Source organism: Penaeus vannamei, chromosome 16 (assembly GCF_042767895.1).
Source record: "Penaeus vannamei isolate JL-2024 chromosome 16, ASM4276789v1, whole genome shotgun sequence".
NCBI lineage: Eukaryota > Metazoa > Arthropoda > Malacostraca > Decapoda > Penaeidae > Penaeus > Penaeus vannamei.
The window spans coordinates 20,204,179-20,212,457 of NC_091564.1; positions in this window are offsets into that span (position 1 = coordinate 20,204,179).

The window sequence follows — 8,279 nt, forward strand, 5'->3', positions numbered from 1 at the left end:
TTTCTTCAGTTATTTGTTCTGTTTGTTTCTATTTCAAAAAAAAATATGACTTATTTCTAGTATAATAATTATTATCATTATCAATGAAGTAATGATAAGGCTTTATCTGCAGCGCCAAATACTTGCAATTATTTCAAGTCAGTGGGCGGAGCATCGGCGTTGTCAGGCGTACGAAAATCCATCGGGTCAAAGTATCATACCGCTTGATCATCTCACACACGGAGCGTCCCGTGGCATGACGATTTGTGTGTGTGTGTGTGTGTGTGTGTGTGTGTGTATGTGTGTGTGTGTGTGTATGTGTGTGTGTGTGTGTGTGTGTGTGTGTGTGTGTGTGTGTGTGTGTGTGTGTGTGTGTGTGTGTGTGTGTGTGTGTGTGTGTGTGTGTGGTTGTGTGTGTGTGTGTGTGTGTTTTAATGTGTATTTATATATGGATGTATGTATACATTTATGTATACATATATATGTATGCATGTATATATGTATGTTTACTTATATTTTTATTCTTATTTTAACTCTCTTAATTTTATTTTCATCATTTTCTTAATTTCCATCTTTATGTGTATACTCTACATTAATTTCTATTTTTATTTTGTTTGATTTCATTTCATCTTTTTATATTTTTTCCTGTTCTTTATCTCATATCCCCTTATTTGTAATGGTTAATGGTTAAAATAAATGTGCTAGACATCTAAGGTCATATAGCACTATAGGAAGGTATAGTAAAGGGGGATTGTTGCTATGTGTCAACTATCTAGAGTAGTATTGAAAGGTTAAAGATGGGGGAAAAGGTTATGGTGGTTTAGATAAGGGAGTTAGATCAACTGAAGGATATTTATGCGTCTGAGGAAGGAGAACAGGTTGTCAAGGCAGAAGCTGTGGGATTCTGTAAGGATGTCTGATATGTTGGGAGGTCGGTGAAGGGGGGATAAGTGTGGAAAAGCAGAGGTACGTGCTGTATTAAGGCGTGGACAGGACAAGAGAATGTGTGGAACTGAAAGAGGGACGTTACATAGAGGACATAGGGGCGGGTCTGAGCGTGACATTAGACAGGCGTGTGTGGCCAATATGTAAGCGTGCGAGGGCCGTCTCCCAACGTCTGTTTTTGTGAAATGGAGCAGACCAAGAAGAGATTGATGGTTTTACAGTATGTAATTTATTGTTGTGGAGTCTTGATCAAAAAGATTGCCATCGGGTATTCAAGAAGCTTTTAAAGTGGGGGTAATAATCCGTAGCTTGAATATGTGAGAAGCGTAGTTAAGGTGACGTGGACATTGCGGCATAGCGTGCAAGAGTATCTGCCTGTTCATTGCCAGGGATTCCAACATGGCTGGGTACCCAGAAAAATCTGACAGATTTGTGACGTGTGGATAGATAGAACAACCAGTTCTGGATCTTACAGACAAGGGGATTGGTCGAGTGCATAGACTTTATGAGGGTTAAAGAGTCAGTAAAAATAGTAAAAGAGGAAGAGGGGAATGAGTATATGCGTCTTAAGGCAAAAAGGAGTGCATACAGTTCTGTAGTAAGGACACTAGATTCAGGAGGGAGGGTGTATCTGAAAGTGCAGTTTGGGAATGTTACTGCGAATCCAGCTCCTGAGATGGATTTGGAACCGTCAGTGTAAACATGAATGCTGGAGGAATGAATGGAGGCATGGTCAAGGAAATGAGTGAGAAGGATAGAGGGGGGATATCTGATTTTGGTGGGTCAGGGAAAACTGAGGAGCAAATACAGGGGTTAGGTATAAACCATGGAGGAATGGAATGGACAGAAAGTGGGAGAGGTTGGAGGTGAGGAAAGGGGGAATGGGAGAGGAGGGTATCCATGCATACGGGGAGAGGAGTTGGTAAACGTGGAGAAGAGGTAAAGGTATGAAGTAAGGATTGTGGAATAGTTAGTTTGGTAAGGGAAAATTGGTGAAATCGAGAATAGCATCGAAGAGAGAGAAGTGATAGACGTCGAGAGAGGGACGGCATGCCAGATTCAGTATATAGGCTCTCACCTGGAGAGGAGCGGAAGGCGCCTAGGGCTAAGCGGAGACCGCTGTGGTGGATTGTATCAAGGTGAGCAAGAAGAGAGGTTGAGGCAGAGGAGTAGATATGGCATCCATAATCTAGAGTGAAGAGAATCAAGGTAACATGAAGATGGAGGAGAGTTTTGCGATCTGAGCCCCAGGAGATGTGTGAAAGAGTTTGTGAGATTCGGAGGCGGCGTTGAGTTTTTTCTTTGATGTACAAGATATGGTCCCGCCAGGACAATTTGGAATCAAATATAACGCCTAGGAATTTGCCAGAAGAACGGTATTGGAGTGGAGCGTTATATAAGAAGAGTGGGGGTTTGGGAACCGTACATGAGCGAGAGAAAAGAATGGGGAAAGATTTAGAGGTAGAGAAGCGAAAACCATGGTTGGTGGCCTAAGAAGTTACTGATGTTATTGCAGACTGTAGGAATTGACAGAGATCTGGTATGAATGTGCCAGATGCATTTACAGTAAGAAGGAATAAAGTGGTACTAAGCACGCTTCCTTGTGGGACGCCTTCGAATTGAGGAAAGGATGATGACGTGGAAGAGGCAATTTTGACCTGGAAGGTACATTTAGAAAGGAAGGATTTGATGAAAACGCCCATGTTTCCACATAAACCTTAGGAGGACAATTGTTGGAGGATATGGTATCGCCATGTGGTATCATATGCTTTTTCTAGATCAAAGAATATGGCTAATACGGATTCATGGCGTGCAAATGCCGATGTAATATATGTCTCGAAATGGGCAAGCGGGTCTGCTGTACTTCGGGCACGTCGGAAACCAAACTGGGAAGGGGAAAGGAGATTATGAGATTCAAGATACCACATTAAGCGGAAGTTAACCATTCGTTCGAGTAGTTTGCACAAGCAGCTAGTTAGAGCTATGGGGCGGTAATCTTGGGGTAGGGTACCTGATTTATTGGGTTTTAAGAAAGGTAGGATAAGAGCATCTCGCCAATGAGAAGGAAAATTTCCTGACGTCCATATGTGGTTGAAAATAGTTAAAAGGAAGGATAGAAAAGATGGGAGGTGTCGGAGCATACGATAGTGAATACCATCAGGGCCTTCATGGGTGTTGCGGCACGACTGCAATGCAGCGTTGAGTTCAGAAGAAGAAAAAGGAGCATTACAGGACTCATCAGAGGATAGGGTGAAGGTAATAGGGATGCGTAATTTGATGGCTTTAATGGAAGAAAAGTGTGGAGAAAGGTAAGAGCCACTACTGACCTGGCTAAAATAGTTGCCCAGTTCATTAGCTACTTCGACAGGTTCAGATATGAATCTTGAATATGGAGGACGGGTGCGGGATGAGGAGGATGTATGCCTGATAATTTATGGATCCGTCGCCAAACAGCTGAAATAGATGTAGATGTAATTGATGAAACATAATTTTGCCAGCTATTTGTTTTGCTGTTTCTAATTGTACGGCGAAGATGGGCAGATGCTCTTTTAAAGGAAATAAGGGCTGATAGCTGGTGAGGGGTGCCTCGTTTGTAGCGATAGCCGTTCCAGGCTGCTCGTTTTAAGCGAAGCGCTTTGGTGCAATCAGAATTCCACCATGGAACACATTTAGAGGTATAAGGTCTTGAAGTTCGAGGAATGGCTGTATAGGCAGCTCTTAGGATCGTGGTTGTAAAACATTGTAGCATATCTGAAATGGACGGTAAGGGGGATGGAGGGATAGGTATAGTAGAGAGTGAAGTGAAAGTATGCCAGTCAGCTCTATCAAAGCACCAGCGTGGAGGATTAGGAAGTGGTACATATGATATAGGAGAAAGGAGTACTGGGAAGTGGTCACTATAGGGGAAGTGGTCTAGAACTGACCAATGGAAATCTAAATGTAGAGTAGGAGAGCATAGAGAGAGGTCAAGGCATGAAAAGGATTGTGTGCGCATGTCAAAGTGTTTGGGGCGATCTGAATTAAGAATAATTGGGTTATTTGTGAAGAGGAAGCGTTCTAGAGATCGGCCTCGAGAGTTGGTGATAGTCACCCCACTGAGTGTGGCGGCAGTTGAAATCACGAGGAAAGATGGTTGGAGTTGGGAAATTAGAGTTCCAAAGACAGCAAAGTCAATGGAATGGGATGGGGAGAAGTAGACTGAAATTACTGTGATCCAGCGGCGAAGAAAGATGCGAATAACTGTGCACGGGACAGTAGTTCGTATGGGAGGTATGACATAAGGTGTTTTATGATGGATAAGCATAAACGAGACATAAAGGGAGTGTGGGGAAGAGATAAAATGGTAATTGGGAATTGGAATAGGAGGGTGTGTGAGGAAAGTCTCATGGAGGCAGGTAATAGATTGATTATAAGAAGCAAGGATATGACGTAGGTCTGGTTTATGAGAACGGAAACCGCGAATATTCCAATGTAGGAGAGCTATAGCTCATGAGTGATATCGCACTGGGGAATATGGGGGAGGAGCTAGGGGGTGTGAAAGAGGAGTATCAGGAGGTAGGGAATTTGGGGAAGGGCATTGTTGTGACATGAGTATTTCCCGTGTGTATCCGGGAGGGAGTGCAAAAGATAGAGGGGATGGAGGGAGGGAGAATGTGCCTATAGTTGGGGTTGAAGGGGGTGGGTTGTGTTGGGAGGGGGTAGATGTGGGGGGGAGTATTAGTGGTAGGAGGGTGGATATCGGAAGGATAGATAGTTTGAGTTGAAGGGGATGTGTTGTCTTGGGAGGGATTAGGAGGAAGGGGTGTAGGGGTGCTGTGAGTAAGAGGGGGATGGATATCAGGAGGATGGATATCAGTGGTGGACGGGATTGAGGGGGTTAGGTTATGCTGAGAGGGAGTAGGAGGAAGGGGGATAGGGGGAATATTAGTAGGAGGGGTATGAATATCGGCAACCACTTCAAGTGTGGAAGGAGCATGAGTTATGGGATCTTTTGTCTTAAGCATATAACTTTTGGATGTCATCCATTGTTTCTGCAGTGGAATTGGTTGGAGAGTTTTGTGAGAAGGTAATTGTTTCTGCAATGGTGTTGATTGGAGAGTTTTGTGGGATAAAGGTTTTCTTATGAGGGGGGGGGGGGAAGAGGAGACTGATATCTCAGGAATAAAGGTAAAGGTAGGTGGAGATGATTGTGCTGTAGGGGAAGAAGGTTTAGAACGTTTAGTCTGTCTACTGCGGGTAGTACGGGGATGGAGAGGGGTTGGTGTTGGGGCTGTAGTTGAGACTGGAGCTGTGGTTGAGATTGGGGTGTCTGGGTTTAGAGTGGCAAAGGAATTGGTCTGAGGGATGTAGAATGTAGAAATGTAAATGGGGATATCTTGGGGTGGAGGAGGAGGGGCTAAGCGAGGTAGGGAATTTGGGGAAGGGCATTGTTGTGACATGAGTGATTCTTGTGTGTATCCGGGAGGGAGTGCAAAAGATAGAGGGGATGGAGGGAGGGAGAATGTGCCGATAGTTGGGGTTGAAGGGGGTTGCTTGTGTTGGGAGGGGGTAGATGTGGGGGGGAGTATTAGTGGTAGGAGGGTGGATATCGGAAGGATGGATAGTTTGAATTGAAGGGGATGTGTTTGAGATTGGAGCTGTGGTTGAGATTTGGGTGTCTGGGTTTAGAGTGACAAAGGAATTGGTCTGAGGGATGTAGAATGTAGAAGTGGAAATGGGGACATTTTGGGGTGGAGGGGGAAGGGCTGAGCGAACGATGTTGCTAGAATATGGAGTATGAGAGAAACCTTGTCGACGTGCTTCCTGTCTGGCTTCACGTAAAGTGAGACCATTTTTGTATCTGAGAGTTGCTACCTCAGATTCAAACTTGTAAGTGGGACAGCCTCTATAAAATACATTATGGGGGCCGCCGCAGTTAGCACATGTTCGTGTTTGTGCTGAGCAGTTTGATAGGGTATGACCAGGTTGGGCACATATGGGGCATTGGTCTGTGGAACGGCAATGTTTGGCAGGATGTCCAAAGCGCCAACAGTTTTGACATTGACGGGGAGGGGGTTGGTATGGTCGAACAGGGAGGGATTGTCCACCGATGTAGATACGTAAGGGAAGGTCATGTGTACGGAAGGTAATTTTGGCAATGTTGGTCGGATTCTTTCGTTGACCTTTAGGAGGAATGGTGTAACAATGTACTGATTTCACATCTTGGTCTTCGAGGCATCCTAATAAGTCTTCTCCACAGTCTGACCAATCTTTGGTATCGACTGGGCAGTTTGCTGGGGAGAGAGAGACAGTTCCGGTACAGGTATTAAGGGTTGGATGAGGTTCTGCGGGAATGGGGTTGCCAGAATGATCAGTTAAATTTGATAGTGCTATTGATTAAGTTTCTGATCTGACTGTTACAAGACGGGAGCGATCGCGTCTGGTATGGAAAGGGACTCTGCCTACTTGTTTTTGGAGGTACTGTTGAAAGAGAAGAGTGTTGCCTGAGTCAGGAGCTGTAGAAGGGATCACGAAAAATCGGTCCCATTTAGCTGGGCTAAACAGAGTATTTAAGATATCTGTAGGGTTGGTAGTGGTGGATGGTCGGGGACGTGTGGAAGAGGGAGTATTACGGAATGATGGAGAATAAGGCTGCAAGGTAGTAATAAGGGAGGCTTGGTTGCTTGATGAAGGTTGCGGGGGTAGAGTTGATGAATTTGAGGAAGTTGGGTGAGCAGGAATGTCTTCTGGAGATTGATTCTCTGCTTGGGTGGGTATTGCACTGGTAGGCATTGAGGAGTGGGTAGTAGTTTCAGTGTTCGGAGCCATGATCAAAGGAGAACCTGGGTTGGGGCTATTTGAGAAAGAGGCTAGCCTTATTGCCTCTAATAAAGGGATTACATTTTCATTACTGGTCATGGGGAACCTGGATTATATAAAAGGCATCAACTGGTCCACCTCCTTCGCTAGTGAAAGGTAAGGGCTAGATTAGTCGGGAGTACCGCGCCCATAGTTCCCGCAGGCCGTTTAGGACTGGCACAAGGTCAGCCTTTCATCCTCTCAGCACGGCTTTCACACCTTAGGAAGTAGATAGTAGAAGGGGATGGAGAAGGGATGAAAAAAGCTGGAGGGGGAAAAGGCCATCGAGGGCTGAGGCCCTAGGCAGGGGAGATCCCTGCATTGGGTCTCAGTCTCCGTCTCCTAAGCCCCCCCACGACAACAATGGGCAAGGGATTGGAGGGGTCCCTTATTTGTATAATTCTTCTTTTCTGATTTTCTTTATTTCCTTTTTCTCTTTTTGCTGGTCAATATGCTTTTATTATTTTTTTTATTATTATTATTGTTTTATTATGTGCCAGAGTAATTTTGATATAAAGTTTTTTCTTAAACCATAAACAAAGTTGGTATCCTATAATCTACCTGAATTTTGGAACTTCTGAAACATGCACGTTATGTAGTGTTATCAAAGTCAAAATTGGTTCATTTACATTATATGCATGTTATGAAAACGAATCGGTAAAACCTCAAGGAATACATAATTCCGTTTCAAAATTTCAGTAAATATGAGACTTTACAGTGAACTATCCATCAAAATGGCCTAACAGTCATAATTTCAATGTAAAATAACCCATAATTCTACATCATTATATAAGAATTGTTAAACAAAATTTAAATTACTTTTTGATCGTTTCTTGAGCAGTAACTTCCAAAATCCTCTTTTTTGCACAAGGTATATCAATAATCCATAAAAAAAAATAGGTAAATCAAACCAACCAAATTGTTTGTGGAAGTTTTTATTTTGAATTTTTTTGTTTTTGTTTTTTATGTTTTTTTTTTGTTGTTTTTCTATTTTTTTTTTTTTTACAAAATATAAACAAGGATATTAAAGACATGATTTTGTAAAAACCAATATACAAATAGGATAAAATCATACACCAATCACTATACAAATATCATACACACTATCCTCTTTTTTTTTTCTTTTTCTTTTTTTTTTTTTTGCTTTTTCTTTTATGTTTCTTTAAAAACTTACACATTAGATTGTATTGATAGTCTGATGCACTCCAACCCTACGAGGAAATATCAAGAGATCTACTTTAGTACATGGTTTCCAACTAATGGGTCAACAGGTGTTTGTCTCTATGCAACATCATTTCGCTGATGGTCTTGTCATGATAACAAACAAACAAACAAATAAACAAACAGGTGTTCAACAACCATCTATTCAATGTACATTCGGTATAAATCGGTATTCATCAGACACTTGACCGTCATCACTGCATCATACTTGCATCAAGATCACACATCCTGATACTCAAAACTTCTCCCTTTCTATCAACCCATGATTAATTGTCTTATCTCTATCACCTATTTCT